This window comes from Pezoporus occidentalis, unplaced genomic scaffold, assembly GCF_034315485.1.
Source record: "Pezoporus occidentalis ecotype Australia unplaced genomic scaffold, CSIRO_AGI_Poc_V1 ctg168, whole genome shotgun sequence".
NCBI lineage: Eukaryota > Metazoa > Chordata > Aves > Psittaciformes > Psittacidae > Pezoporus > Pezoporus occidentalis.
The window spans coordinates 722970-747904 of NW_026913510.1; the positions used below are offsets into that span (position 1 = coordinate 722970).

The window sequence follows — 24935 nt, forward strand, 5'->3', positions numbered from 1 at the left end:
TGTTTAATCCTAGTAACCTGAACTGCACTGTCAAAATAGTTCTTTTTCCAGTGAGAAAATTACTAATTTTCATGTGACTGAACTAATACTATTTCCACCTATGATTTTTAGAACTTGGTTCCTTCTCCTTGATGTAACCTTGAGTCTGAATTTCTACGGTTTATATTACTGAGTTTGGAGGTAATAACCCTGTAATTTCTTTCCTGTTTAGTACTTGAGATATGTTCTCAAAATTAATCCCATCTTAGAAAAGCTTTTTATCTTAGAATGTCTGCAAATATATCACTATATTCGTACATAATGGAAACTGTCAGTGATTAAATTCAATTTGATAGGGTGTGAGTGAAAATTCTCTGATGAGTTACCAACAGTATCTTGATTTTAGGTTTGGCTTTATCATTATATCTCCTACATTTACAGCTGCCTGTACTTTCCTTCAGCAGTTCTCCATATTTCATTTTGCAGATTGTTTTCTGCAGGCTCATGAATATATGGGTATTTGGCAGTGATTTCATAACCTATAATCAGAACTGAAAATTATAGTGATCCCATTTGTGTTATTATAGCTTAAGAATGTGTCAGACTTTCCATTTTAAACTTTTTTACTATAAAGAATCTACAACTTGCCTTAATTTACTGCCAAATATTTCTGCAAAATTTTCAATAAGAAGAGTGTTATTTATTAATTTGAAATTCTTCTCAAGGCTTCAGGCAGTGAGTGTGAGGAGATGGCTTCTCCTAATATTCAAAGAGAATAAAAAATGTTCACTTTCCTGCCTCTTTATTCAGTGACTATATCTTAGCCAAAAATAAGTTTTAGATGGGTCTCTTTTTAAGGACCTGTAGTATTAATGCAGTAGTGGATAGAGGGATTCGTTGAGAATGACTGGAATTATTTCCTTTCACTGAAAACATGATACGTTCTTTCAAGATACTGCCAAGATTTTTCTGCCAGAGGAAGAAGAGGACGGATAACAGAATCAGCTACTCTGATCACACAGTCTTGTTGCTTTTTAAACATATATCATCCAAAATAAGTCAGATCTTCTCAAGCCCCACAGCATCCTCTAGATAAGGGGATTGTAGATGTGAAAATCTGAAAGTGCTCTGCTAGAGCTAGCAATAGGAGACAAATCCTGAAGAGAAACCAAGGTGAGACTGGCCAAGAGACCCACTTGTACCAAGTGCTTCTTTGACATTTCCCACTGATTTGACTAAAAGCTGGGACCTCTCTCTATAGCCCCTTACAACACCTCCAAATGTTGTATGCAACACACCCTACCTTCTCTTTTTGCCTTCAGTAGAAGGAAAAAGCTGTACAGATATAGTAAAATTTAACCATCCGTCTTCTTAAACCTATTGGTGAAATGACAGACAGTGCCCACAACTCCATCCTAGAAAACAGTAGACTGGGTAACTGCTGGTATCTGTCACCCCATCTCTTGAATTGTAGCTATTCTCAGCTTCCAGATCTTTGCTCTGCCTGAGGTAGCATAATCTAATTTCCTTTAAGTTTCAGCTGCCTACTCCACCACCAGCTGCTATGGGACCTTGAGCAAACAGGGTATAACCCAGATTTCCAGGGAAGCTGGGAAATTATAGCACTCTCGGAAAGCTGTGAGCTCACCCCTGAACACTTTGGCCTAGACTGAATCTAGGCTTTGAGAAAATCAAAGGTGGATCTCAAACCCAGAGAGGCAACCAGTTGCCAAAAACTTAGCCATGTCCTCACTATCTCCATTTACAAATGGGAGATTGTGACAGTTTGATTTCAAGACCTCAATATTATGGGAATAGATTGCGCTTTAGGAAGAAAGAGTACTGTAGAAAAAGTACCATAGGAAGAAAAAGAGACTTCCAGCTTCATTTTGGTGATGCAGACCTCTTGGGTTTGTGAGTAAAAGTCAGAAATCTGATGATAATAGTCCTAGCTCTGAGGTTCTCTGTGCTATCATTTCCACTAATGCATGGAAACCCTACAAAATGGGATTTAGTCTCCTGATATTCGGACACATCCAATTCTGCTCCTGCTTAGTGAGAAAGATTTCTTGCTCAGCTGCATTTTTTGCCTGTTAGTTTGCATAAACTGCTGAGGATTAGAACTCAGCTCTTGATGTGCTTAGCTCATGTATGTTATGTAAATTTTAAAAAGGAAATAATAATTATGAAGAGACAATAATAATTATGAGATATTACATGCCAGTTTTTCCACTACAAAATATGTCCTGTTGTCAGTATTTCCATTCACTCTCATTGACTATAACCAAAAGCAATGAGTATAAACACTGGAAGTCTCGCCTCCAGTGGATTTCCTCCAAACTTCAATACAGCATGTCTGATGTGAACACATATGGAATATCTATTGCCTTTGAACTAAAACCTACAGTGAGAGGCTCTTTAGAGATGAAGACAGCAAAGCTGCCAGCAGTGTGAATGCAAGTTGGAAGTAAAGAATGAAAGAACTTTATAAACTCTCTCCTGTCTTCCCAGGTGATTCCCTGGCTGTCATGTTACATCCTTAACATCAAAGCCAGTGGCAGAGATTAGAAACAACCTTAAGCATTTGTATATAAAACTGGACAAGCCAAAAATCCCTATCCTAAAGGACAATGCCCTGCAAATCTTACTTGACACCTGCAGTCCCTCTGGTGTCATTAGATGAGCTCGCATTGCCTAAAACTCATCCAAACAGCCAAGGGCCAGCTCTGGATCTTCTCCAAAAAGTATGCCATGCTTAGACAGGGAACAGGACTCAGTCATGGGTTGGCACCACATCATACTTTGACAAAAGTATAGAAGGCATGCTAAGGCACATGAAAAACAACAAGGTGCTTGGTGACAGCCAGCATGGCTTCACTAAGGGGAAATCCTGCCTGACCAATTTGGTGGCCTTCTATGATGGGGCTACAGAACTGATGGACAGGGGTAGAGCAGTTGATGTCATCTACCTGGACTTGTGTAAAGCGTTCGACACTGTCCCACACGACATCCTTGTCTCTAAATTGGAGCAACATCAATTTGATGGATGGACCACTTGGTGGGTAAAGAACTGGCTGGATGGCCGCACACAAAGAGTTGTGGTCAATGGCTCTATGTCCGGCTGGAGACCAGTAACGAGTGGTGTCCCTCAGGGATCGGTGTTGGGACCGGTCTTGTTCAACATGTTTGTCGCTGACATGGACAGTGGGATTGAGTGCACCCTCAGCCAGTTTGCCGATGACACCAAGCTGTGTGGCTCCATTGATACCCTGGAGGGAAGGAATGCCATCCAGAGGGACCTCGACACGCTTGTGAGGTGGGCTGATGCCAACCTCATGAAGTTTAACCATGCCAAGTGCAAGGTCCTACACCTGGGTCGGAGCAATCCTAGGCACAGCCACAGGTTGGGCAGAGAAGAAATTCAGAGCAGCCCTGCGGAGAAGGACCTGGGGGTGTTGGTTGATGAGAAAATGAACATGAGCCAGCTGCAGTGTGCGCTTGCAGCCCAGAAAGCCAACTGTATCCTGGGCTGCATCAAAAGGAGTGTGACCAGCAGGTCGAGGGAGGTGATCCTGCCCCTCTACTCTGCTCTCCTGAGACCTCACCTGGAGCATTGTGTGCAGTTCTGGTGTCCTCAACATAAAAAGGACATGGAACTGTTGGAACAAGTCCAGAGGAGGCCATGAGGATGATCAGGGGACTGGAGCACCTCCCGTATGAAGACAGGCTGAGAAAGTTGGAGCTGTTCAGTCTGGAGAAGAGAAGGCTGCGTGGAGACCACAGAGCAGCCTTCCAGTATCTGAAGGGGGCTGATAAGGATGCTGGGGAGGGACTCTTCGTTAGGGACTGTCGTGACAGGACAAGGGGTAACGGGTTAAAACTTAAACAGGGGAAGTTTAGATTGGATATAAGGAGGAAATTCTTTCCTGTTAGGGTGGTGAGGCACTGGAATGGGTTCAAGCCCAGGTTGGACGAAGACTTGGGTGAGATGTTTCTGTGTGAGGTGTCCCTGCCCATGGCGGGGGGGGGGGTTGGAACTAGATGACCTTAAGGTCCTTTCCAACCCTAACTATTCTATGATTCTATGAAAATCTGGCTGGCCAAGAGAGCCGTGGATGAGCTTACCTGGGGTGGGAAAAGGGCTGCTTTGAAGTTGTCTCTACCCTACAAAATCAGCAGTGACTCACTGGTTTCTCTTTGTATTGCATTCACTGAGCAAACTAAAAGCCCTGAACCCTGCACACAGACCCACAGATGGCATTGCTTCCCCACCCTGTGCCATGAACTTGCTTCTGAATAAAGCATTATAGTCACAGGAGTCTTTTCTTTGCCTGCAAACTTTACGTTGGAAACCCTCATGTATGTGACCCAAGCTAAACAGAGAGAGTTCATAAGCTTTTGGGGGTAGCAGGTTCCATAATTTTGCTGCAGTTTATTAGCAAATTAATTCTAATGCATTCAAATTACATCATGAAGTGTAATGTAGAAATATTTCATGAAGGTTACCTTAATAGAGTGCAAAAACCTGATGAACAGTAATTCAGAGGGAACAGCTTGGCCCATCTCCTATTTACTTGGAAACATTGGTGCCTTAAAAAAAAACCTTTAAATATATTACTTGGTTTTATGGCTCAAAACCCATTAATTTGAATATTTTTATGACACTCTTACAATACACATTGATTTAAAAAATGTTTTAAACTAAAATGGATCATTTACTGCCAACTGTGCTTTGGGCATATCATTGATTAGTCCAAGTGTGATAAAACAACCTTGTTTTTATTCATACTTTAAGAGAATAATAAAACCTGCATACTTGGAAATACTGAAGCAATATCTTGGCCCAGAGCTATTTAAGTATGAATTATTCACATCTAGTTTATTTTTTTTCTTTTAAATTCATGAATCCCCAGAATGGTTTTGTAAAGTGTATCAGTGAAACCATGTTTCTAATTATTAAAGGGAGGGGGAGGGAATCAGAATGCATCATATATGTAAAGGGGTCAGTTTTTATTTGTTTTCTTTTGCAAGCCACTGTGAATCTCCTTGGAAATTAGTTATTCAATATTCGTACTATATTTTAACTTGTGGTCCACTGAGAGAGAATACAGATGGAGTTACTTTGTTCAAATAACTTCTGCAAACAAACTTATTCTCACATCCTGTAACTCTGGAACTGCCTAAATATACCCATTTAGAGATTCCAGAGATGACTGACTGGGAGCCCATTGCCTGGAGCTGGTCTGGAGTAACCAGGGGAAATTACAGAAATAGAATGTTTCTGCATCTTCAGCAGAAAAAGCTCATGTATCAATGGTAGGGTGTCTATCTGGATATTACACTGCTGTGAGTGGGACTTTTTCCTTAACTGTTGCAAAATGTCATAGACATAAATATCTTTTGTAAGTGAAAAAACCAAAACATTAATCCTACTTTTGCAATCCTTCCATCCTGTGTAACTTAACAATGCTTTCTGAGCTCACCATGGTCTGAACCAAGAGAATGGAAAGAATGAAACTGAGACAATTATTTTTCTTGTTCCATCACTGAATTTCAGTAAGACCTCAGCAAATCACTTCACCTTAGTGCACCTCCATTCCCTACACACATATACAAGGCTTTACTTTATTTGGAACATAAACTCTTTGGCCTAGAAAACACTTTTCTATGTATTTGGATAGTACTCAGTTGTACTTGTTAAATGCTGATTTCTTTTTCCTTATACAATCACAGGAAACTCTATGAGTTAGAAGGCACCTTGGACATCATCTAGCCAAAAACCAGTTCAAAAGTAGCTCCAGCTGGATCAGCCTACCAGGGACTTGCTGAGCCTGACATGGAGGAAGCCCATGTTTAAGTAAGTTAAGGTCTTTTTACTGCAGGACTCTCTAGACTAAAGTGATTCTTCTGTACATAGCTATACACAAACATCTGGAAGTCTGTGAAATTTTCTGTATGAAAGATGGCTGTTGTATTATTATCAATCAACAATAAAACAGGTCTTCAAGGTACTTAGACTAGAAGCTTTAATGTGGTTTATGCTCTTTCTTCAATCTAGTGGTAGATGCTAATCTTTAAACAAGCATTACCATCCTTAACACAGAACTGCATGTTCTGAAAAATTCCCAGCTCCTGATTCAACTCACCAAAGACTATTAACCTCAAATTCTACATGGGTATAGTCCCATCATCATGATGAGACTTCTCTGCACATTTTGATGTAAACCAAGCCATGTGTTTGAATATGTGCACCAAGGGAATCAAACAACAGAGGTATTCTCACCTCATTGACATTTTCCTACTTTTATTTGGGTCGTGAAACATTAAAATGCTGGAATTGGAAAGTAAAAAGTATTTTAATGTGCTGGCTATAATGAAAAGCAATGCCTTTGAGTAGCAGTCTGGTGAATGTGTTGGGGAGTGATTAAACATTAATAGCAGCTTCATATACTTTATAAAGTTTGCATAACCAATTTGCACTTTATAAAGACTGGCACTGTTCTGGAGTGTGGCCGCAACATAGACTTTATGAAGCATGCAGGAGGCAATACAGACTTTCTGAAGTTCACATTGAGAATAAGTATCAAATTACGTAGGAAAAGAACACCAAGCCCTGATATGTCCTGCATCAAAAGGAGCATGACTAGCAGGTCGAAGGAGGTGATCCTGCCCCTCTACTCTGCTCTCCTGAGACCTCACCTGGAGTATTGTGTGCAGTTCTGGTGTCCTCAACATAAAAAGGACATGGAACTGTTGGAACAAGTCCAGAGGAGGCCACGAGGATGATCAGGGGACTGGAGCACCAGGCTGAGAAAGTTGGGGCTGTTCAGCCTCGAGAAGAGAAGGCTGCATGGAGACATCAGTGCAGCTTTCCAGTATCTGAAGGGGACCTATAGGGATGCTGGGGAGGGACTCTTCATTAGGGACTGTAGTGACAGGACAAGGGGTAATGGGTTAAAACTTAAACAGGGGAAGTTTAGTTTGGATATAAGGAAGAAATTCTTTCCTGTTAGGGTGGTGAGGCACTGGAATGGGTTGCCCAGGGAAGCTGTGAATGCTCCATCCCTGGCAGTGTTCAACGACAGGTTGAAAGAAGCCTGGGGTGATACGGTTTAGTGTGAGGTGTCTGTGCCCATGGCAGGGGGGTTGGAACTAGGTGATCTTAAGGTCCTTTCCAACCCTAACTACTCTATGATTCTATGATTCTATGTGACTTGGAGACTCATGTCCATCTGCTCCCTGAAAGCTCCTGTTTCATTGATGCCTTAGGATTGCACTCCAAGCACAAGTCTTGAGCTTATTTCACTAGTTTTGAAAATAATTAATTAATTAATATTCAAGAGTTCAGAATCTTAAGTAAATTCTCATTTTTATTAGAAAAAAACAGAGAAGCTAGGAAACAGGTATGAAATATATTAATAGAAAAAATTTCATCAGCATAGCCATATGTGGTCATTCAGACGGATTTTTCCTCAAGCAGCTGTACAATATGGGGAACAAGCATGACTGCAAAAATGTTATTCAGTGGGTTTCTCCTGCAGACCTCTTTTTTTGCAAAAATTATAAATTGCTCTTAAAAACCAGAAACTCATTATGGAGCAAATGCTAATTTGCAGAAGGAAGGTTCATAGAGTAGAGCAGAGCAAACCTCTCACAGGTATAAGCCCTGATCAAAGCAATGAAAAACCATAGATCTTCTAGATCTTCCTCTAATTACTAAGTTTCTTCCTTTATAAGGCCGTAACTTCAGCAGAACAGGGGAAGAGAAAAAGTGAAAAGGAGGAAGTGTGAGGATCCCCCTCCTAGATCAGCCAAGAGCCTCTCAGCTGCTGTCAGAGGAGGCAAGAGGTAGGGTTTGAACCCCAGAGGATGAAGAAGGAATTGAACTTGGATGCCTCACCTTCCAGGTATCTTCTGACCTCAAGCTACTTCACACTTATTAGAAAAAACTAATTTTCAGGTCTGAATGGACTCGCTTTAAAGCTAAATCTTCTGCTCTGATGCAAATTTATCTTCAGAAGTGCCAATGCTGTTCTTGAGATAGGCATCTTGTAAAAAACATACACACAGGGCAGATATCAGCTGCAAAAGTACTGAAATAGTCAAAACTTTTGGGCAGCATGCCTATCTCTAGTTCCTGGAGAATGGATGAAGGCACCTCACTTGCCTGAAGGAAGGCACGTGGGGAGGTGAGATTCAAGGTGTAACCTCTCTCTCAGAGTTTGTTCTTGGCTTTTGGCTTACTTGGTGTTGAGGTCACCCTGGGCCACCCAAATCTCCAAGGATTCCCACTGTAAAGTAAGCTGAAGCATCCCAACATCACTCTGCCAACCACATGTGAGGAGGCTGCGTACCGAAGAGCGCACTGTCATGCTTCAATATTAGCCATGTACATATCTTCCTGATATCTTGACCCCTTCCAGTCACTAGGGCTTCACTACTATGCCTTTGCCTTCAGTGACAGCACACACTGGTTTTTAATGGTCATGCCGTAAGTTTCAAATTGGGCAAAATTCCTTTTATCCAAAAGGAAATCCTGCTTAGTGAATGGCTATGGAGTTTGCCTCTCATAAAATAATACTGGTTATCAGCTCTTCCTCCTCACACACTTATGATCCATTGTGCAAACCAAAGCTTAAGTTTGAGACTTTTACTACAAACACTTTGAAATTTCATTGTAAACATAATTTGTATTCAGTTCTGCTTACATTGCAGATAGAGCATGAAACTTCTATTTTTTCAGTTTCTCAATGCTTGGGTTGTCCGTGAAATACAGAAAGCAGATGGTTTATTACCACACAGACACAAAAAAAATAACAGCTCTAAGTATCATATAGATTTTTTTCCTTACTTATCGTGCTATCAATTAGATTATCTTAACTCACTTTTGAGGACAGCTGATCATTCAGATCCATATTTGGATTAATTATTCCACAAAACTTCTTTACAAATTGATCATTTCAGAATTGCAGCTTTAGTCATCTCGCAGGCAACAGTTTAGCAGGTTTTGTGTTAGTACATTGTGGACACTGGGAAAGAGCTTTTTTAATTCAGAAAATACTGAAGTATGGCATTATAATGTAGATGACACAATCTTTTCAGCTACCAAATCTGTGAGCTAAGATGATTGATTTTATCCAGTTTAAATCAGTATGAAATTGATTAAATGACCTAGCAAATTCTGTCATTCAGCTCAAGAGAGAAAAACCCAGTGCAATGTTTCAACTGCTGTTTCATTGCTTGTCCATTACTTAACAACTGAAATACAGCAGTTTGTGCATGACTAGGCAATGTACAGATACTGTTTTAGCGCATCATTATGAGTCTGGTAGAAAGGTTTAGACTATGGATATGAGAACAAACTCTGTGTAATTTGCTGTAGCAGTGTTTAAAGGGCTTATGATTGGCAGCATAATTGATTGCGTTGACCAAAACAGCCATGGACATCTGGCTTTCTAGCCCTACAAATGAATGACCATATGTTAAAAAAAATACAGTGTGAGAGGGGAAAATATAGTTGTAGGCTGAATACATGAGCAGGAGGTCAAAGCTAACAGAAATCCAACCCTGTCACCAGCATTGCTCCAACAAGGGGTGAATGCTGTTGGGGTGTTGAGCAATGCAGAAGTAATGTTGAGTTGTTGATCAACACATAGTTGAGCTGATGGCTGAATATCTGTGAAAACCTCAGGGATCTCTCTGCTTTACCTTCCCTGATGGTGAGAAGAAGAATAGTTAACATTACAAACGCCTACAGCTGAGCAAAAGTGTATTATGTCCATATGTTCAACTGTTTCACCGAGCTTTGACTGAATACAGTGTAACTGTTTAAGATCAAATTAGGGCATATTACAATTTTCAGCATCAATCCCAGTTTTCCCATGCTTACAGTTCTGGAAACAATGCATCCTTTCAAATTCATTGCTAGTGAGTTATGAAGGGACTGAAGCCACCCCTTCACTTGTAATTTATTGTTTGAAGTCCTTTTTTTAAATGCTGCTGTCAAAGTTGTGCTCATAAGCTTAAAATCATTTGCTTGTGCTGAATCATTTGTTTCCCTATTTGAGCTCACAAAAAGACATGAATTTTATAAGCCCACCTTACAGTGTGAATGCTAAACCAGAAATACCTCTATTGGCTTAGCAAAAAAAAATAAACCAACTTATTTCTGAATGTAAAATAAGAGATAAAGATGCGCCTTTACATAACTCTAAGTGCCACACAGTGGCATATCTTTCATTTTTGTCAGCAATGGATGACAAAGAACATATATTGAAAATAGTATATGTAAATTGTGCTCAAGAAATGAGGGGCACAGATTAAAGATCTTTACTCCTCTTGAAGTCAGTATAATGCATTTCAGAGACTAAATAAACAAAATTCACATCAAGTTGGCTGGCACTTTGAAAGTTGCTAACTCAGCAAACTGCTGCGATTTCTGCTGAATTGAGCACTTTTTATTCTTTGAAACAAACATCTGTGTTTCAATGTGATAGATTTTAATATAGTTAGACAATACAACAAGATGTGCTTTAGAGAAAAACATCAGTGTGAATGAATGGTTCTTGTGAGCTCCACAATACCCACTTTTAAATTATATTGAATAATAGATTTCTCTCTAGAGTACTCCTATCAACCAAGAATAATCTTTTGTATTATTAAGTGAAGTCAACAGAGCAGATAAAAGGGTATTTTTCCCCAAAATATGGTATCAGGCATTTTAAATTGTATTTTTTACATAGTATACTAAACTATAGCATTTGTATATGTCAGTGGTTTAAGGTGACTCATGCACTGAATTAAAAGGTGCCAAGGCACAATATGTAGTACAGCCAAGCACATCACAAATCACAAAATCATTCACTTCTATTTGTTTTCACAGTCTCACTAAGTGAAGTTACTCAAAACAATTCTAAACAAGAACCAGGGGGTGTGGGGGGGAAATAAGGAGAAAAAGTAAACTCATTCTGGAACTAGGAATAGGATGTTATTCCCCACCTCCCAAGATAATTAGCAAATATGTCTCCCTAAGCTCTGAACCAGTTTATGTTTTGGGCTTTTAGGATTTTCCTAATCAATTTAATCCCAACCACCAACTCGATGTGGCCTTTTACAGTTCTTCCCCCACGTTTCAGAAATGATTTTACAGAATATGGGTCCCAAATCAGACAACGGCTTTGATTTCCGAGAGCACAAGCTGTATCAGAGCACACAGTCATTGCTCCTCGCAGTCCCAGACCTCACGTCCTCAAGGAAGCATGAAAGTTCTCTAGATACTTGCAGAAAAGCATTGCATAACATTTTATTTCATGTTCAGTAATCATTTTGTCACTGGGTTCAGATGATAAAGTGGATACAGATGTTCATTAGCAACAAAAACATATGCAAACAAGGAAGCAATCCAAGAAGCTGCTAGCATCTGAAAAGTCCAAGGCTGACCGTCACATGTTCAAAGTCACAAACATCTATCTTTAGACCAAAAAAGAAATCTGACCTCTCCACCATCTATAAGAGTGCAAACTAGATTTCCTTATCCTAAGCATACTTCGAGAGTAGAGCCGTTTTTTACAGGTTATGTTTAAGCCTCAATGGCCGAAGCATGTAGAAGAGTTTGCAACTTTCCTGCCAACCAGGGTTTGCTCCTACAAATCTTTCCATACAGTCTTCCCTACTACACCTATTTCCAAAAACCTCCAGTGGTTGGGAGCAGACATTCACAGCCTGGCTTTGCTCATTTTATTTCTGGAAGCAACAATAGGTGATAAAACAGATTCCTCCTGGGGTCTTTTCCAAAGGTATTTTCTCTCCCAGCTTCCCGATAGAGGAGGAAAACACAAAGAAGATCATCTGCAGGGAGAAACAGCTTCTGTTTGTCATGTCAAACATCCCAGACTCTATCCCTGTCCTCTGGAGGGAATCGCTCACACAAAGAAGATTAGCCAAAAGGATTAGCATGCAGCTGGATTATCCACACACACCGCTCAGCCAACTAATCAACTAGCACCTTTATGTGTTTTCTGCCTTTTAACCTCTTGGTTTCCAGACTTCTGATACTCATCCCTTTAAGCACCAACATATATTTTAAGAGATGCTGGATACACAATTGATGAAGATACTTTTGTGGTTAATCTGGCATGTCTGAGTCATTTCTCATCAGCCACAAGATGTCAGTGTTGTTGAATGTTATTATTCTTACCTGCAAAGAAGCATCCGTAGATATTGCAGAGGGTGGCTGTCGACACTGGGCTTTTTCCAGTAAGTCTAACAAAAAAAAACCACCAAACAAGCAAGAAATAACATGCAACTGACAATAAATCTGCATGGCAAAGTCCTATTTGGTATTAACCATAATATGCAAAACTTGAATTACATGGTTATTGCTACCACCTTCTAACATGCAAATCCCTGTGTCTTTTCACAAGTCCCAACTCATGAAACTCTTAAGCTTGGTAGACGGTTCTTGCACAGCAGCATCACTTGGAAAGGAGCAACCAGAGGTGCCACCAGAGCTGTTTCATCATGAAGAAATTAGTCCATCCCACCAGAAATGAGGCTGCGCAGGAACTCTCACTGTACCAACTATCACTGAATAAGATATCTGAAACCAAAGAACATGCTCATAGCTATCTGAATGTTTGGGTTTTTTTTACTCTTGGCATGTACTCACACACCCTTCTGTCTCTGGCAGCAAACTCTGCCCACATGGCTCCATCATGGAGATCATTCTGTGCCCAGACTTGTTTCCTCTCTGTATCACTTTCCCAATTGCATGAGCAGACGTTTTTCTAAGGTCAAACTACAGATCAGTTTACTGAACTATCTGGTTTTAAAACACCTTTTCCTCTTCCCAACCCTTTCCAAAAGGCCAAGGTCAGGCAGAAGGGGAACTTTTGAACCGATATTGTTGTGGACTTAATGTATTGTGAAACTGCACCTCGGATTTCCTCTGCAGACCGACCGACCCGAATGTTGATTATGTTTCTGTTTCCTTCTTGGTTGCAGGAGATTTGCTTCACCAAACACTGACTTGACTTCCACTTCTAAGTATAGCAGAGCACAGGTACAATTACCATGAGAATTCCTGTTTACATTATTTGCTGCCACTCGTGTCCTCTGAACGTGTTTACTTTTGAAAGCACAGGAAGCATGACTCTGGTGGGAGTGGAGACAGGACTGCTCACTGTGAAAGAAATTACATGAATAGAGATGGATGAACTTATCCGCACTTGCAGTTATAAAAGTATAAAATGGAAACACGGTTATTTGTGCTGGAAGTTAAGGAGACAGTTAAATAATTTCATTCATCAATATTTTCTTTTTAAAACTATGAATATATCTCCCAATAGCAAATAAAATATTTCAATTATGGGGCAAATTTAAGGGGAAAAGAAGATTTTACCTAATTCTTACAACCTTTCCCAGCTGCCTTCCCTGCCCCTCTTTTTCTCCCCAAAACACGACCCATTATCTGAAAACTGTTGCCATAGGCAAAACGACAAGAATAAACCTCATGGAAAGGCTTTCCTATTTCCAAGTCTTCTCTCCAATTGTGCTGAACACCTCAACTAGGAAAATCCATTCCTGGTTTAATAAAAATCATTCCTCATAAAGAGAACTCCTGACAGCTCCTCCTGTTCCATTAAACAGTCTGGCTGTAATGACCATAAATCCCTACATTTATCTCCATCCCATCTTTGCTCTGTGTCAAAGGCACCATCTTCTCTGCTGGAGCCGGAGATTCTGTTTGCTTGACATCTTCCTGCCTCCCCTGTTAGTGACAGCAGGCACAAACATGCCAATATGCACAGGTCTGAAGCCGCTGGTGTGCTGGCTGGTGTGCAGAGGCGCGGGCTGACTCCTTGCTGCCTGCACAGTGACCATTTGTCTGCACTTTCTGCCTGCCTGGAATTCTGGTCGATTAATGCCCAAAGTGGTAGAGTTGGCAGGAGCGCAGCGGAGAGATTCTCAGAAAAGCCTTATGGTTTCTGTTGAGCTAATTTGCCTCAGTAAAAAGTTGCATTTGCAGGGGTCATCTTGGGATGAAGGTGACTGGGATTTACTCTTTTTTCCCGGGGTCCTGCTCAGTTAAAGGTGTTTTTATGCAAATTCTAAACTTCCCAAGCTATTTACCAAACCTACGGAGACTGGCTGAGACTCCGCGCTGCAAACCCTCGGGGAGATGGACGTTCGTTTTTAATATCATTCCTGGAAAAGTTAAAGAGGTGACTGAAGCAGGGTTATTTGATCCAGTTCATACGTACGCAGGGGCTAGCTTAGCTAAACAAGGTATTGTGCTTCAAATAACTAGGGCAGTGGAAGACGTAAAGGTTGGGACAACATGGGAGAGGATTTCATCAACCCCAAATTAATAAAGACAGGGATGGAAATACAAGACTTCTTAGAAACTACAGACTGGAAGAGTATCTAATTTCAGGCATTCTGGTGCAAAGGTGAAACAGCCTCATTAATGTGCACTCTGGTATAAGCCAGTTCTGGCACCAGAGCCCTGCCCTAAGGGTATGACTTTTTCACCTGCTTTTGTTTTCCTTCCCCCCCAAAAAACTAAGGGGTTTGCTGGCGGGAGGTAGGGCAAGGCATAATCCTAGGGTCCTTTTCTTAATATTTCTTTGTTAAGCGGGAACTTGTCGAATGAAAAACGCAGTTCTTATTTTGAATTATAAAAGGGCAAACTCTATAGCTTAATTCGGTTTCACATGCAATAACCTTTCAAATGGTGCTTGAAAGTCAAGTCAAATTTCAATATAAATGATATTGCCAGGTTAACATTAACATATGAGACACTGCCCTTTATGTTTCTCTATCATCCCTTCGAATGTGTTGAACAGTAATTTTAATAGAATCATAAAAATCTTCAATTTCCTCTGTAGATTCAACCAATGCCAAGAGTAGTAAGAGAGTTACGCTTCTGTCTCATTTGTAAGGTTTGTGATTATTTTAACATCTTAGGTTTTGCAGGTCTTGTGTACTTAGGTCTGTTACCTCTTTGCTTAGAAATACCTTCCCAGCAAGAACTGCTCAAGCTATATTGTTATTACTTGCTTCTTCTAAGAAGGATGTTAGAATTGTAAGCTATAAGTGAAAAGAAAAAGGGAGGTACTGAAATATCCTAACACCCATGTGCTTCATAATTTGACTTCAGTGAAGATTCAGTGCTGTGAATTAAACAAGGGCACTGGAAAGTTATTTAACTATGTATCAGATACTGATACATCATCAGGTTTTAACTTGAAAAACATAAGCCCACAAAGTAATTTCTTGAGAAGCGTTCAAATGACAGAAGACAATGGGGAGAGCAAAGATGCCATCTCGGCTTAAACTACAGCCTTCCAACACACAACTCTGTTGCGGCAAGAGGGAAGACGTGTCACTGCAAGAACCATGGAGGCAAAGAGGGTGCAGGAAAGGCACCCCACACATGCAGAGACCAATTTTGCTGGGCGCACCACACCATCACCAATGCAGCCACCTTGCTCTGGTACTGTGACTGTGGTGACTGTGCAAAGGGGCGGATGATCAGTCCATACCAGCTGGGAGCCAGGGATGCAGCTGTTTCTGTACTGGATGAACCATCAGTGGTGGATCAGGTGTGAAGAGCCTGACTCATCCTTTCCCGCAATGCGGCAAACTTGGCCATGAGCAAGGGCTTTGTCTCCCCAGCCAAAAGTGAACCCTTGCCCAGCACGAACAGGCATCCAGGAGCTGTTGTGCCACCCTGCCTTCCCAAGCCCAGCACTTCCCAGCCTTCCCGCCTCACAAATCATCCGCATCTGTAGGCTTTGAGCAGCCAACTCATTCACACTTTCCTTGCCCCATTTGAAAGTGGAACCACTCATACCAGCTGAGTGCCTTTAGAAACGATAAGTGCTGCACACAGGAGTATAGATTTCCTTTTAATTGTTCTGCATTCAGGCTGTGGGCAAGATGTGGCTGCCTGGACAGAGGTGGCGGGATTTGCACTTCAAAATTCACTTGAAAAAGATTTGGCACAGGTTTTGTTGGGTTTTTTGCTTTGCCATCCCTGGGGAAAAGCTTTCAGCAGAAGCTGCTCTGCTGATTCTTAAGGAAAAATAAAGTTCTGGCCATGTGAAAAGGCAAAATGAAACATTCCAGCTTGCCCTGATGCTTCTAGGGCTTGAAATAGGACAGAAGCATCATTTCAGGGACAGGAGGGGCATTCTGCTGCTGTTATGAATATTTGCCCAAACTTAGCCAAAACAACCACTTCATCTTACACAGTTCCAGTCACCTCGTTAAGGTTTAAAAGTGCAACTTCCAAAACCACTGTGGAAGTGTAACTCCAGTCCCAATATGCAGGCACAGAACTGGAGGTCCTCAGGCTTCCTCTGCTAGATATTGTAAGCAGCCCTCCAAAAAATAGGATTTATTAGGCATCAAGCCACAGGTTTCACATTTATTACAGGGCAAGTCTTTCATGGATGACCACCAGCCAGTCACCTTGTCTTTTCGGATGCCTTACTACAGACACCAGCTGTATGATTTCCATGTATCTTTGCTATGAACACATAAAGCACTATAAAATATTAAAGGCTCTTAAATAGAATATCATAATCATCCTGTTGCCTTTTTGACACGGAAACGTCTGGCTCCATTCAGTATCTGTACGATAGACCCAATAATGCCTCTTTACAAGGCTATTGTGAATAGAAACGTAATAGTCTGGAGGAATTGTTAAGATACAGTAATAATGAAAAGGACAGATGGAAGTCTAGAATGAAACTAATAATCCCATTTTAGTTACTAAACAAAGCCAGAGGCCATACTTAATAGTGGGACTAAAATACCTGTGATCACATCAAGTGAGAGTTCAGCATGGTGCAAAAGAATCAGTGTGAAGCTAGGATTTCAAAAAGTGCTTTAATTATGTTATTTCTTAACCTTAAGCACTTGATTCAGCCTTAATATTCACGGAGTGTAGGATTTTCTCTCATACTCAGACATTAGCTATGCATTGCACCTTCTCTAAATTCACAACAATTTGATCTAAAACAGACTGAATATTTGGAAATGATTTATTGCATACCTAATGATCGACTTCTTTTCTAATTATGGACTAATATTTTAATTTCTTAAGAATTTCCTTTAACGTCTTGCAAGGTAAGCAATGATTTGCATGATTGCATACCCTTATATTAGCATTAACTCCATCCAACTTTACCCTAGGTTTATTTTTAGTGGAAAATGTCCTGAGACATTACATTTTAAGCATCAGTCATGCACTGAATCTAACCTACAAGCACAATCTGGATCACCCTTTTTTCAGAAGGCCACATGCATAATGTCAGTAGGACGTGATGCTTTCAGCCCAGAGTATGTTTTTGAATCAGGGCCTGGCTAACACATCAGTTATGGTTATTTGCAAGTTACATTTCAATATCCAGCTCTTCAGGCTGTGTGTTTTTGTAGTTGCAGCTTTCCACCTCCCCCGCACTGATTTAAGTGATGTTATTCTTGGCTAATAGTAATTGTGAGAAAACTGAATTCCATCTGTTTCCACCAAAAGTGGAAAATAGAATGTGCGAATCAATAGAAGGCTGCACTTGTTATACACATTTGTCACAATCAGTGGCTTTGCTAAGGAAACATGTCTGCAGGTACGATTTGCAAAATAAATAGCAAGCCACAGCATCTGATCACCAGCTGGCTTAGTTAAAAGTCAGAGCCTCTTCTGACAGCTACGGATCATGAACTTTCAGATGCTGCATGGCCCCTTCCAGACTCGTTCAAGGGGAAAGACGTCTTTTACGGTACAAATGGGTGGATGAGAATTGTAACGCAAGTATAGATCTGGCTCTGCAGTCAGCATGAAAGTATTGGGTTCACATCTGGCAGTTTCAACACCTTAGATGATCACTTTCTCGTACTCATGCTGATTACTCCATATCCCTTATAATTTCAGACGTAGTTACAGTGCGTCACCAGAGATCTCCGCATGACTAATACCAGCATCACTTCAGGTCCTCTCCCTAGTTAATGCTGTAAGAATTGAAATCTCTGTGGCTCCCCTTGGCTGAGCTGTCTCATTCGTGGTCATGACCAAACCACAAAGAGGCAAACACACAGCACTTTAAATAAGTCCTAGCAAGCCTGTGTTTCATGTACAGGCACAACACCACTCTTTCTTCAAAGCCTTACTCTATCCACCTGGTAGGACACAACAGTGTCTTGTCTGCCTGTTGTTATCACAGCCATAAGCTGGGTGGATCATTTCAGAGTCCTTCAGCAAGAACTGCTATAGATTCCTTCTCAGAGCATTGTGTTTAATCACGTCACAGTTTGCAACACCTTTGTCTAATTCTACTACAGTGTCTCTGTAATACAACATAGTTTTGCAGATGGTGCTGTGACACAGCCAGCATCAGCTCACAGTTTCTTTCTGTGTCAACAAAACCCAGTTTAATTGTGGTAGCAGAGCATCTCCTCCAGATACCATCTTCCTACCCAAGTTGGCAGCGCACCCTCCACAGCCTACCCTATCCCCAGATAAAACACAGCTCTTGTGGAGGAAGGTGGAACCCATCCTTCCATCAGACTGGTTGCTTTGTAGCTTGGGATCTCCTCAGCACTGTACAAACCTCACCTTCAGGTCAGTGGCGCAGGACGATGCTGATCTCACTTGCACCCAGGAGGAGGACCAAGGCTGCTCCAGTCCCACTAGCTAAGAGTTCCTCCCAGGCATAACAGGCATAGCTCATGAATTTAAAAGGTGATTGGGGCTTCCTCAGTGCTTATGAAGCTTACAATCAGGTAAGAATTGTTTTTATAACATGTGGACACTCAACCTTAAAAGCTCAAGTGCCTTGGGCTTCAAAGTTAATGCCTATTGTTTGCCAAGATGTATTGGGAAAAGGCATGTTTGACTGCTGCACAGCAACAGTAAAAAGAAAAGTCATTGAAAAGGAGTGTTGTTGGAAGAATAATGCAATTATGTTAGTTAACAGCATGCCTTCATCTGGAACTCTGTTTGCCATACCTGGGCTTGAATTTGAGCAAAGCATATGTGCAGCAAAACCTGGAAAGTCCAAAGTGGTTAATTACAATGTTCTGCAGCCTAAAAAGACTCCCATAGGCAGAGAGATTTAAGGCAGTATAACAGCCTTCAATTTAGAGGGAAGCAAGTAAAAGGTGACAGAACAGAGGTGCACAACATAAAGAACAACTTGGGAATAATGAGATAAAATTTGGTGATAGATTTTCCTAGAGGCTTCCCATTAGGTCAATGCATTTATAACCTAAAAATTCTTAATAAGTCAAAGAAATATTTCCTAGAGTGCCTAACTGCTGTGAAACTTGGAGGAAGCAGGGAATTAGCTTTAAAAGAGGGCAGACACTTAAACTTACATCTGCAATAATCCTAACTGAAATAAAACATACGGAGATCGATCTGTAGCAGGGTACAGAACAAAATTCAGTTGCTGAACTCCAAGCTTCATAGATATGGTTTTATTACATCAGCTAACAGTAAGGTGAAGCTCTTATAACGCCATGACAATAAGGCATAGTTCCATAGTACAGTGAGTGCCATATGCAAACAAGTTTTTCCAAGTCTTACTTTTCAGGGGTTTTACAAATGATAGAAGCACATACAGTAGCATAATATCCATAGGGGTTACAGAGAGAACTGCATGTCTTATTCCTCTCCCTGTCAGTGCAGAGTTTCTCCCTGCCTTTTCCAGCAGGAAATGGCCAGCTTAGGAGCAGGGACAGCATGTAGCTCCAGTCAAACTGAGCTTAATGAAAAAACGGAAAACACGGAATAGAGAAAAAGTTCATGAGTTTGGTGCCAGTAACTGGATACTTTTAAGATTGTTTGGGTTTTGTTGGAGGTTTTTTTAAGGGAAAAAAAGAAAAAGGTGGAATAAATCATATCTGGGAGGAAAATTAAGCTCTCTGAGGATGAAAGCATGAGTCAACTGAAGAGCCAAGATCTGAAGGTAAAAGCTGTGGCAGACCCATATCCTGCATTAATCAAGCAGATAGAGATGTACTGTACTGACCAGCTGGCTATATGCTTCCTGTCTTCAAGGGCAAGATGTCCCTACCACGTGTGCCTTAACATATGCTTTAACTCTAAACCAAACCCCACAAATATAATAACCAACATCTATCTTGAAAACAACTGAACCCAGGACAACTCAAGCTGAATATGTGGGCCTCTACAGCCAGACAGAAAGGCAAATGTCACAGCAGGGCTGACGCAAAGCCACATCCTCTGTATATTAGGCACAGAAGGAAGGAAACCTAATACATATACATACAGATAGAGCTATATGAATGCACACAGACACCGAGCAATAGATTCCACAAACAACATTATGAGCCCAAGAGTAGTAAAGTTTGAAAGGGTCAGCATCTTCTCAGGTGAGATTTCATTACCTGCCAGTTACCCACCTCTACATGTTCTTCCTTTAAACAACTACTGCAGGTTAGTATTAATGCAAGTTTTTTATTAATGTTACAAAAAACTACAACATTCCCATCTTTTCTTTAAAAGGCATTGTGAAGAGGTTTTTTTGAAACATCCTGGGTTTAAGGATTTGGTGTCTATTCTTCCTGCACTTCCTGAGTTTCAAGCCTTTCAGGTGTTCTCAGCTCTGATTTCAGATCACTCCTAATGACTGGAAGGAGTAGGAGTCAATCTGATTTTCAGAAATCAGTGTTTTCATCAAATGATCTGCTGAAAGGTGCTCAAGTTTCAAGAATGGTCATTAAATAATGCAAGATTCATAACTAGATTCATTTCTTAGCAGCGCTTTGTCAGATTCAATTATTTTAGTCACTTTGATACAGTCAAACACAACTTTCAGTGCAGCTTGTGGGGGCCCAGTCTGGGCATACTAAGACACCCCCTTGCCTGGTAGACTTTCTGCTACTTCCCCACAAACACAAAGGGTTTCACTTACTGAAGGTCTAGCAAGGCTGCATCTTCTGTGCTAACCCAAAAGAAGGTAATCACAGGAATGAAATTAATCACTTCACCATTCCTGTCTTTCACATGTACACACTCACATCTCCAGTGTACACATCTTTCCATGCAGAAGGAAAAACAGGTTCCCCTCCTCTTTTCTAAAGCTTGCTTCTTTTTTTTTGCTACCATCTGCTTCCAACTGTGTGGTTTCCCAGTCCACTTTGTAGAGATATTTATCTTTTCTGACTGCGGACAGGTAAGTTGCCAGCATCCACTGCAGTGAAGCTCTGATGGCCTGATTGTGATTGTGTCATTAGGATGCTGGGCCTGCTCCACTAGTCAAAAAAGACTTATATGAACCAATGAAGCATCCAGATGAGCAGATAGATAGATAGATAGATAGATAGATAGATAGATAGATAGATAGATAGATAGATAATAAAAGATTAAATTATATACATACATCTAAATGATGGATATATTATTAAAAACACCCTGAAATGGGGGTGTGCTGGTTCACAAGGTATTCCAAAACCATTTTCTTCTGGCCCAGTAAGGATGAGTGCTAACTTGGCACCCATAACAGCCAGGCTCCAGTCTTTCAAGCTGAATTAATTACAAAACTGTGCTCTGGAAATTTTACTGATAAAAATATTACCACCACTACACATGGTGCAGTGGGATGGTTGATAGACCACACTGCTACATTAAGCGATACCAGTAAAGAAATAGTGATCCAAGAGGCTGAATGTTCTTTACTATTGTAGGACAGGCTGTTGGTGTAGATAGGTGCAGGTTTGGCACTCAGCATCTTTCCACAGCTTCATGCAACATTTTACATTTGCAAACTGTTGTCAGTGGTGCTGCCCACCATGTCACGAGCTGAACAGACTTGGTGTGATGTGAATCTTTGCATGAGGAGCCCTGCTTGCTCTGGGAAGTTACCTCTTAAGGGGCACTCTGCTATTGCTCTCTTCTTCAGCAAATGTAACGGAAACAATTCACAAAGCTAACACTAATATTGAATTTCAGATGTATATAAACAAGGTATCAATGATGTTAAGCACATCTCTGAAGGTTCTCGCTGCAGCGTGTGGGTGAGCATCCTGAGCAAAGCAGCTCTATCTGTGAGTAATCCACGAAGAACAAAACTGGTTCCAGCTTGCTCTCACAAGAGCATCTCAGCACACAGCTTAGCCACAAAATGACGTTTCTTGTACTGTGAGATTTATCAGCTGAGAAATCTACAGAAATCCTGAATTTCAAGGGGAAAATGTGGCAGATTGTTAAATGCAAGCTGCAAAAAGAGGTAAATGCCTTTTTTTTACTACCTCTCCCTGATACATGCAGCTGAACACACAAATCACTGAGTTCACTGGAAGTCTGGAAAAACTCACAGTTCCGGAGTTAATCATTAATATTGTGGGGTTACAAGGAGGTATTTTTAAGATTGCCATAGCATGTGGGAAATTCCCACGTGCATTCCCTGCAGGTTTTCAAGAAATAGTCTTTTCTATTTGGCTCAGATGCCTTTGTAATTGTTTACATAAATGGAATATGGAGTATCAAGGTCAGATATTTTCCAGAAAGCCAAGGAAAACAATTTACCACTCTGTTGTATGAGAAAACACCAGAACAATTCCAGCATGAGCCAACTTCCTTTGCTTTCTCTTGCTTTATGTGGTATTACACTATACGGCCGAAAACACTGAAACTCTGCTTCCTTAAAAGAGTGTGCAATCTGTTGGATAAAGAAATTTCAAACTGAGAGGTAGCAACAAGCTTAACTTCACAGACTCAAAGTAAGGCTGTTTTCCCTTCATTTTATATTCCAGACACCCAGCACAAGCTGCAGTAACAGCTCAGTTTCCAGCAAAGCTTTGGGAACCTAAAAAATTATAATCATGCAATTATAATTGCTTATTTTTAAGTGATCCCTATTTCGCAATTAACATTACCAGTAAAAGAGGTAGCCAACAACAACCTTTCCTTTTTTTTCTCCTCTCAAATTCATAATGTTCCTACCAAATCAAACCATTTTCCATTATCTGCTGACATATTTTTCCCCCATGAAACTTCACCCAGATGATGATGTTTTGGCTGCCTAATCCCAAGGGCTTTAGAGGCTTTTTTGAGAGCTATGTAACTGGAAAAATCATCTGGTCCTTCAGCTACTTTGGGAAGAGAAACCCTTTTCCATCCCAACCCTACTAAACTGGGACGGAAATCTACTGTAAGACACGCTGGCCATGACCCCTAATGGGTGTTTTGCCACCATCAGTGGAGGTTTCAGGATTAAAAGAGAGTAATACAAGCCAAAAATGCCAGTATTTCTTCCAGAAGGGAAGAGTCCTCTTGACCAGCTCCCATAATGGATCTGCTCTCATGCCCAGAGGCTCAAACTGGGAGAATTTCTCATACTGCTTGAGAAGTTTCAGTTGATATGGACTGTTGGAGACCAACACAGATCAGCAAAATTTATAAGAATCAGACATCTTTGAGAATGGTGCCACTCTATATTCTCACCATCTTCCTTCTTCCTCCTCCTCCCATTTAAAATTCAGCACTCGTTAGTGCACTGGAGGTCAGCAGAGATGTTGAAGCTCCTCTGGTCTGTATTGCCTATCTAAACACCAGACCAGATCCAAGACTGAGCATTTACCAAAGACTTTTAAACAAAGAGTCCTGAAAATCCTTGTTGCAATGAGCAACCCACCCTTTGCAAAGCAAATATCAGGATGAGAAAATGCAGCTACTGAAACATAGGTTTGGGCCAATGCTTTCAGGAAGGATATGGATCGATTAGTCCAAGTCCAGAGGAGAACAACAAAAATGAGGAAAGGTTTAAACCCCATAAATTATGAGGAAAGATTAAAAGGATGGCATGATTGTTTAGTCTATAAAGGAGAAAACTAAGAGGAATCATGATAGCAGTCTCCAAACAGATGGTCTTGTAGCTGTAGAAGAAAGGAAATGACCATCCCGTGTGCTCCTTAGGAGCCTGAAAAGAAGAGCCAGTGTCACGATGGCCTTGAGGGGAACATGAGGAAGACAGTAGGAAAGAAGCTGCAACATTAAACAGAGATAAGCCCTGAAAGCATTTCCTAGGGAGGTTGCAGGACCTCTGTTACTGGCGGGTTTTGAAAACACATGAGACAAACATATGTCACAAGTCGTTAGTGTGAAGCCAATCCCACCTGGGTGAGGAGATGGCCTGAGTGACCTCCTGAGAGCTCTCACAGTCCTATTTTCAATTACTCTGCTTTTCCTTTCTTAAGATGTGTAGAGTGATGTGTAATTGCTTGTCACAACCCATTTATAAGAAGCAATTGTCCTAGAAATTCCAATAGGATACCCAAAGACAGTACATGAGAAGCAAACGCTGAACCTTACCTCCTTTTTTACATGACTGCCTTGACACCACAGACTCCATTGTCCAGTCCTGTTTTTCCTCTGGGTGTCACAGGTTGTCTCCATAATGCTCAAGAGCACATTTAGAAACTCCGGTAAAAAATAAGTCTTTGTCTCAATGAATAATTAAAAACAAAAGTCCAGATGTATTTAGAAACAGAAAACATGGGTAACTAATGCTGTAATTGATGGCAAGACGTTAGGAAGGAGAGGCTCACAGACTAGGATGTATCCTCCAGACATACTGCACTCTAAGATAAGCAAATACACAAATGAATTCAGCAATTTGGTTTTGATGCTCAAAAAACATCTCTGGAAAGAATATAAGTGTACTGCTCAGACATACTCCCCTTCCAGTATTCTCAGTAATTCAGGTCCAAAACTACTGAGGTATTTAACTCCATTCCATGGGGAACTGAGTAGCAAAGCATCACTGCAGAGCCAAGCCTAGATTTATATACCAAGTCAAATGTTAGCCTGAAAGACCCTTCCCAAGATTGCCTGGCCATGGCACAGCCCATCTGAGGACCTCAAGTATTTTTTGCCCACAGTTGTGCTCACAAATACGTTCTCTGAGCATGCTTTACCTAAGAGCAAA

The 24935-nt window shown here is 40.9% G+C and overlaps 1 long non-coding RNA gene across 1 annotated transcript; it reads right to left on the reverse strand.

Moving 5' to 3' along the window:
• Positions 1-11256: 11256 nt before the first annotated feature.
• LOC134160991 (uncharacterized) lies at positions 11257-24573 on the reverse strand. The gene is made up of 2 exons (XR_009963780.1): positions 24320-24573; positions 11257-13159 (listed from the first exon to the last, which is right to left on the reverse strand). It is a non-coding gene; the product is annotated as an uncharacterized LOC134160991 (long non-coding RNA).
• Between the last annotated feature and the right edge of the window lie 362 nt (positions 24574-24935).